Consider the following 8,507-nt stretch of genomic DNA (forward strand, 5'->3'; position numbering starts at 1 on the left):
ATGGGCAACCGGCTACTTTTCCTTGATCGACAACGGAGAAAAAAATAATCAATTAATTGATTGTTTTGTTTGTTTTGAGACTCTTTCTGAATGTTCTGAACTCCTGTTGCCATACCGGTTCTGCATCGGGCAGGAAACTCGGGCCGTAGCGTGAACACTGCGGACGGCGACGTCGCCATCTCAATGAAGCGGAACATCGTAGAAACGTCCAAGAATTTCAGTCGATCGATTCAAAAAGCAAAACTCGAAAAATAAATCCCAATTTATTCAGTTCAGCCTTCACGAATTTGTTGCGTTACTTGTGGGGAAGCCGATTCTCCATTTTTCTGCCCCCTCCACCCCCGAAAAAACCCTTCAATTTGCTCTTTTTGTGCACAGACCACGCCTTGTGGTGGCCTCTTGGTGCTAAGCAGCTATTGATGTGAATTAAGGAGCTTCTTTTTAGACAAAACTAGTCCTTTGCCGCCATCTTGTCGCATCTCACGGCAATTAAAGTACAGGATTAACTTTTTTGAGGGAGCTTTTCTTGCAGATTTTCAGTATCTGTGCTAGGGTTTGGTCCTTATTCTCTGAGTGTAATTTTTTTGTATATTTTTGTTTTTATTCATTTTTATGTCAGGCAGCACGGCAGCTGACTGGTTAGACTGAGTGAAGTAATCATAGCAGTTTTGCCCCCTGCCACCTAAAAAAACCCTTCAATTTGCTTTTTTTGTGCACAGACCACGCCTTGTGGTGGCATCTTGGTGCTAAGGAACTATTGAAGTGAATTAAGGAGCTTCTTTTTAGACAAAACTAGTCCTTTGCCGCCATTCTTGTCGCATGTTACGGGAATTGAAGTACAGGATAAACCTTTTTGAGGGTGCTTCTCGTGCAGATTTTCAGCATCCGTGGTAGGGCTTGATCCTTACTTGCTGAGTGTACTTTTTTGTATATTTTTGTTTTTGATCATTTTGATGTTAGGCAGCACGGCAGCTGACTGGTTAGACTAAGTGAAGTGGTAATCGTAGTGGTATAGGAAATGGATTAAAGAACGAACGTTGACAGGTGACGAAAATCCCAAATTCGCCATTTTAAGAATAGAACAGAGTAATATGGAAGAATTTTTATACAAGATTTTTTTTTTTATATGCAGCGAGGAAAGGCCCCTTGCATCGCCTTTTTCATGGCGAATTCTTAAAATGATACCAAATGTATGCATATGATGGATTTATTAAATAGAGTCGACAATTAAATCCTCTTTTTTGAGGGAGGGAGGTCTGGAAACACATTTTTAGCAAGTGTCTGGTGTTTTTTTGTGATTTTTCTCTCTTTTTTAAATACTGTTTTTAGGGCTTGTGAAACCTAACGACGCAAAACTCAGTAGCGGCCCCCCTGGAAACTGATAAAAAAAAATTAGCCCGTGACACCAGTTTCAGAGCTTAAATTGGGTGAGCAGGAAATCCTCCATTTTGTTATGAAGCAGTCATGCGGGGGCAAAATCCGCCACGAACTCAGACTGAAGAATTTGTGTAAATGAGCTCGAATCGGAAGCAGGCTTTTTTTTTCCCCCCCTCTGCCATCTTAGGCGGTTTTAGCATGGCATAAAATTTTGACGTCCATATTTGAGAAAGGCGGTGCCAGGGCCCGATATTTGCCGATTATTTGTTCCTGTGTCGGGAATCTACGGGTTTTACTTTTCGAATTGAACTACTGAAATAAATAAAAGTTTTCCACGATGTTCCCATTGATCGAGACGCGCCGGTCAACAGCCGATTACAGCCAATCAGCGGGCTCGATCTCGCCACAACGTCTCCAATCAATCATTTCCGCTCATCGCCACCCGAACAATCAATTAATGGATCGATTCCAAGCCCATCCCAAGTGACTCGTCGTGTTTCGGTGGAAAATTGTGTCCTTGACTCTTTGCTGTGAAGGTTCGCGGGCCAATCAGTGCTTACCTGACTTCAAGTGTTTCCATGGTGTACTGTACCTGTCAATTTAGATGTCCGTAGTTTACACATTTCAGGCGCCAATTTCGTGTGGCTGTTGGAGCAAAATCGCTACTGTTAAGCTATTGAGTCCTGTCCGCTTTTGTACGGTGAAGCTATCTGTCTCCATTTAGTGTCGAAAGGAACGTCACGTTGAAAAATCAAAGGCCGAGCGCATACATATCAGTGGCGTCACATCCAAAAGTGAAGTGTCTTATGAACTGTAACGGTGGTAACTACAGGGGTTGTCCCTTTTCATGAAACCATTCGAGGTCCTGAGAAAAGAAAAAAAACAAAAAAAAAACAAAAAAAAAAAACAATTTTTTTAAGAATGTATTTGTAATTTTATCGTCGTCCTCTGCTGGTTGTGTGAAAATAAGCTGGGCTTACATGTGAATGTAGGCTACTGTACTGTACTTGTGTACTTTATTAAATTTGTATACACTGTGTGCACGGACGGACGTTTTTATTTTTTTCAGCCAATGACTTTCGAAGCTGTCATGTTCAAATGTGAGAGGTCTTAAAGTATGTGACTTTTTACTTTTTTCCACAGGCTCCCCCTTCAGGTGCAAAATGTAATTTTTCCTTTGCGTGTGATAAATACAAATCAAGTAAACGGCAGAAATGAGCCAATAACTGCGCTAAACGCCTCGAAAATTCGGCATCATTATATATTTTGTAAAACCAGTATAATCATGTGAGCAGAAATTTGAAATCATCTTTTTATCGGAATTTTGGACTTAATCCCGCCGCACACCGACCTGCACGTCGGAAAGCGACTGAACTGCTTTAATGAGCGGCCGACGTTCGGCCGCCGGCTTTCGTGCTAGCATGGCATCGCAACGTTGCAGACGTAACAGCCAATCGGAAAAAAAGCACCATACCTTTTAGAGCTGAAAACATATTTCCGGGTATTACATTTAGACGTACCTGTGGCTACAAAGCAAATCGTGTAGTCTGCTGCCAAATTGCACGGGTTCAGCCTAAGAATGAAGCCATGGATTATTGGTAGCAGACTCTTAAAACACTCACTCGCTTCCTCTTCTTTGTATTTATCTACTACTTCTTCCTTGACAATTGCGCCATGGTTTTGTGGTTTAATAAAACATGATTCAGTCAAGTATATTGAATGTGTGGAGTCTCTAAGGTTGCAGTACCCCCCACCCCCCAACCCACACCCCCCGTGGCGCGCGGCGAAGGATCGCCGGCCACGGTGCGTTCGGGTCGATTTGGGCCGCGCCATTTACTGCGGACTGGGCCCTACCAACAAAAGGAAGGCCGATACACATTTCCCAATCAATCGACGTCGTTTGTGTCCGACAACTTTGCCCGGCAGCGCCAAAAGAGGAAATATTTTAGCTTAGCTAACATTTAACTAAAACTGCTATTTTGAAGTAGCAGTACTGCACATAACTTTAAAAACTCACCCCAAAAAATATAACTGAACGATCCTGCAAATGTTCAAATGATAAGTGCGTAGCAGGTACTGTATGTGTTTTGGAGCAATCAAATATACATCCTCGCTGGAGGAGCTCTGTGTGGATCACACCCCCCACCCCACCCCGCTCCCCTTTCATTTTTGTCACCACTCTCTATATTTTTAACTACAAATAAAAACAACACGCGCTGTACATTAGTGCACCCCATCAAAAGGGGAGTTGACTCGCTAGCTGAGGCGCCCCGTATATAGCATCAGGTAGCGTTGCCAAGGCTAATTCAAAGCTGCCAGAGCTTCAGGCGTCACTTATTTTTATTTTACATTATTTATTTGAAACATCTCAAACAGAAATGTGACAGGACTTGAGTGTGATAAAAATAAATAAATAACACTCACCCGCTAGGAGACTTTTTCCATCTCCAAAAGAACTCCGAGACTGACGAGATGAAATTAAAATGTAATAATCCGTGCGGGGGGAGGGTGGAGGGTAAAATGGGTCAGTGCAGTAGCAAACGACCGAACAAATAATGCATTAAATGTTAACACTTGTAAATACAAAATTGAGATCATTTGATTAGGAAGGGGGGGGGGGGGGGGGGGAGAAACATCTGCAATAATTTCCTATTCAAAAGCCCCTGGGCGCTGAATATGTAAATATTTTTTACAAACGGGAGTTATGTGTCCATCAAATGCTCCATTCTACTATGAGGGGAAAAAATATGAAAAGAGCAAATTACACTACTTGGTTTAAAGATGCGATCGGTGTCCCGCTGGTAGTAACTAAGCATCGTGTGTGATGTTAGTCGCATAATATTAGAAGTTCGCTTGACATGCTATCCACATTTAAAAGATGAGACAAGTTAATTGCGTAAAGTGGGGATGGCAAAAATCTGTGAGTTAATTTTCGCAAAGATTTCAACTCACTATATGAACAACTGCACAACTTTTTTTTTTTTTTCTGGAATCTGTCTTTGTATTTTAAAACAAAACAAAAAAAACTACATAGCACTTGTGCAGGTTCTACTGTATATCCACATCTTTTAAGGACCCATCCATCCATGTTCTTTACCGCTTATCCTCAAGAGGGTCGTGAGGAGTGCTGGAGCCTATCCCAGCTGTCAACAGGCAGGAGGCGGAGTACACCCTGAACTGGTTGCCAGCCAATCGCAGAGCACATCGAGACAGACAACAGTCGCACTCATAATCACACCTAGGAGCAATTTAGAGTCTCCAATGAATGCATGTTTTTGGGATGTGGAAGGAAACCAAAGTTCCTGGAGAAAACCCACACAGGCACGGGGAGAATATGCAAAGTCTACACAGGCGGGTCCGGGATTGAACCCGGGACCTCAGAACTGTGAGGCCTACGCTTCACCAGCTTATGCAACGTGCCCCCCTTTTAAGGACCAATTACATAGTATTAAATAAGTTATCATTTCAATTTCTTTACTGGTCACTTCGGCAATACCAGTGGTGTGCAGACTTTTTGGCTCAGGGGTCACACCCAGATGCTTACATATAAAAAAAAAATAAACAACAATCAAAAGCCATTGTAGTGTTCATACTTTGATTTACTGATAATAGGAACTGCGTTGTTTACTTGATCACTTTTTTTTTGTTTGTTTTGCCAGCGCATCAAAGTCTGGTGTCGGTTTTGTTGTGGCAATTCTCAGAACAGCAGCTGGCAAGCGGCAGGAATATCCCTGATCATAAAAAAAAAAAAAAAAAAAAAAAAAAATTAAAAAGCATTAGCTTAACTGTACCCACACAAGTTACTGCTACATCAATATGGACCAATAACTTAGTGTTAAATCACCAACTTTGTTTTGGATTGACACGACGACACAGTAAAGTAAATATCTAAATAGAACCGAAATGAGCACAATATTCCCAGTGCACTTCTCAAAAGACTTAACAGACAAATAGAGACAGTAGACAGATGCCGATTGTGCTCCATGAAGGCAACTGCGTGCGAACGAAAACGTGAAAGTGGGGGTTTGATATTGGGGTGCAGACTAACACACACACGATTACTCCCACCACCGTAATTTTGATGTGTACAGCAAGAAAAGGTGACAAAATTAGGCAACTGTTTAACTCGCAAAGCTCAGCGTGATTGAAGACACGCGCAGAATGAAGTGGGAAAAAAAAAAGCTGCTGTGAATCAAATCTACAGTGAAAATAATAAATATGCTTCCAATATTACCCATCTACAGATTATTCAGTACTGGAAATGATTGAATGACGATGGTCAGTGGAGTCGTGTGAGGATTTTGTTCATTTATAGTATTATATGATAGATAGATAGATAGATAGATAGATAGATAGATAGATAGATAGATAGATAGATAGATAGATAGATAGATAGATAGATAGATAGATAGAAAATACCATTTTATATATTATATATGATATATTAAATTATATATATATATATATATATTATCTAGAAATTCTATTTTAAACAATATATATTTGTATAATATAGATTTCTACTCCCCAAGAGGGGTTGCATCAGGCGCAAAAACTGTGCCAAAGAAATATGAGCGTTCATCTGAGATGACACGCTGTGGCGACCCTAACGGGACAAGCCGAAAGAAACTATCTCGAGAGAGAGAGAGAGATAGAGAGAGAGAGAGAGAGACTCGAGAGAGAGAGAGAGAGAGATCTCGAGAGAGAGAGAGAGAGAGCTCTCTCTCGAGGCATAGAGAGAGAGAGAGAGAGAGCTCTCTCTGACTCTCTCTCTCGCTCTCTCTCTCTCTCTCTCTCTATCTCTCTCGTCTCTCTCTCTCTCTCTCTCTCTCTCTCTCTCTCTCTCTCTCTCTCTCTCTCTCTCTCTATATATATATATATATATATATATTACAGTATTCGTATTAGTATTTATTCTTATTCGGTATGGGGGGGAGTCAAAACATGCCAAATAAATGATGTATTGTACAATGTTGAACATTTCCCTTAGTGTGAATGTCCTTTTGGAATCTCTGTCAATAATTTTAATATTATAATTACAAATTAAGGGGGATTTTTTTTCCCATATGCAGTTGAAATGTGTTCCAATGTACCATATTTTCCGCACTATAAGGCGCACCTAAAAGCTTTTAATTTTCTCAAAAGCCGACGGTGCGCCTTATAATCAGGTGCGCCTTATATATGGATCAATATGGAGCCTTTAGTGCAGCTCCATCTCATGGATGCATAACGTAACCCCAACCTCTACTGTAGCATCTATTCTATGCACCTTATATATGAAAAAAGTTGAAAGTTTGGAATGGAAGAAACCATTTCAAATCCAATGCTCGAATTTTGACACTCGTGCTTTTGGCTACTGGCGAATTTGCCCAAACGAGCCTCAAATGGAACGAGACATACAGCTGACACTAAATGCAAAGCGTTTTTTCGCTTGAGGCATCAATTGTGGACCGAGCACGCAATTCAACGTTTGAGGATCAATCATCTTGAGGATTTGTCCATAAAAGCGGGCGTGCGAAGGCCACGCTTACTGCTGCTTCTAGCTGTAAAGACCCTGTAGACTGAATTCAGACATTTCTGTCTAAATACATTTTTCATGTTTGAAGATAGTTGCTGAGAAGACGTGCAAAGACTGAAAACCATGCGGTACACAATTGTGGAGATATTCCATTAAAATATTTTCACATTCACAGGCTGTTTAGTTGTCTATACGAGATTTCAGATATGGATCACTCGACAATAATTGTAAATCGAACATCGGAATTGGGCTCTTGGACCCACAGTCTAAATCCAGCCTTAGATGCAACCTTCAGCAAAATGGAGAATAAAGGAGCAGGCCGCATGTGACAAAGGGCCTTGGTCCACATACATAAAACATTCGGACCATCCATCCGTTGGTTGATTCCCTTTTTGGCGCTAACCTGCTTTTGCAAACGAGGCGGCAGATTATTCAGTCAAAAGGGACGACGGGGGACGTAAACACCAGCGCGACTGGGAGGAACGAAGCTCAAAAAAAAAAATTCTGGACCTGAACCAATTCGTTTGCTCTACACAGCCTATAAAGAGGGACTAAGTATAAGCGTGGCTGCGTGTTTACCCAGATGGATCCGTCAAATATAGCGATGATTTCCACCTTTTTTCATCTCTAAAAGAACTACACAGAAGCCTCTTGTTTCTCGGTGTAGATTCTGGAGATTTTTTTTGTACCTCACTTTCATCAGAGAGCACCTTGAGAATGCCTCGTGTGTACTCTGTGTGTATTGTGTGCATGTGTTCGCACAAGCTGGCGGAAAACAGAATCCTGTCATCTATAGAGCGCAGACTCTAAGTACGACTCGGCTTCCTCCTCGGGTAAAACACATTAATTTGGATTTTGATTTGCATTTGTTTTTGCTGGCGTTATTGACACAATTCCAGACCTAGATGTCTCATCTCGGCAGGCGAGCTCTGATGAGCTCATCTGCATAAATTGAAATAGTCTCTGAGAGGGAGATTGCGTGGGTCACAGCATCTCGTCCCCCCGCCCCCCACACCCGTCGAAACACAGACAGAGAACGCGGCATCATTTCATGTGGATCAGTCGCCAGGTTTGAGATCACGGGGGAATGTCGGCAGACAGGTGAGAGGAATGTCAACTAGATGAGGGCTCAACTATTTTCCTTTTTCATTTTTTCGTTTTTTTACGAGTGCCGCACTTAGCCCTCACGTAGTCTTTAACTCCATCTCAGTAAAGCTGTTTGAACCTCCACTTCTGCTATAATTAAGAAGAATTGGCTTTGGAATAAACCTTTTTGCCTTGATTACACAGCGCCCGGGTACAGAAATGCGCAGAATGCAGATTAGACTCTGGCGTTCCCGTGTTGGATGAATGCGACTTGTCTCTCAGATTGATGACAGTCGCGCTGAAAAGGAATTACAGACAATGAAAGTGATCGGCGTAATTCCCCCTTTCTTCCCCCATTTTACATACACGAGCCATCTTTTCAGATGGAAATGGAACAAGGTGAGCGCCATTGCGCTTGTGCGAAATTGACACGCTCGCCCCGCTCAACTTAAGCTTTTAATTCAATAATTCGAACAACACGGCCGATTGAGAGCTCGTCTTCCCCACCTCCGGCCGACGGGCGGCG

The sequence above is a fragment of the Syngnathoides biaculeatus genome, chromosome 14, assembly GCF_019802595.1.
Source record: "Syngnathoides biaculeatus isolate LvHL_M chromosome 14, ASM1980259v1, whole genome shotgun sequence".
NCBI classification, from domain to species: domain Eukaryota; kingdom Metazoa; phylum Chordata; class Actinopteri; order Syngnathiformes; family Syngnathidae; genus Syngnathoides; species Syngnathoides biaculeatus.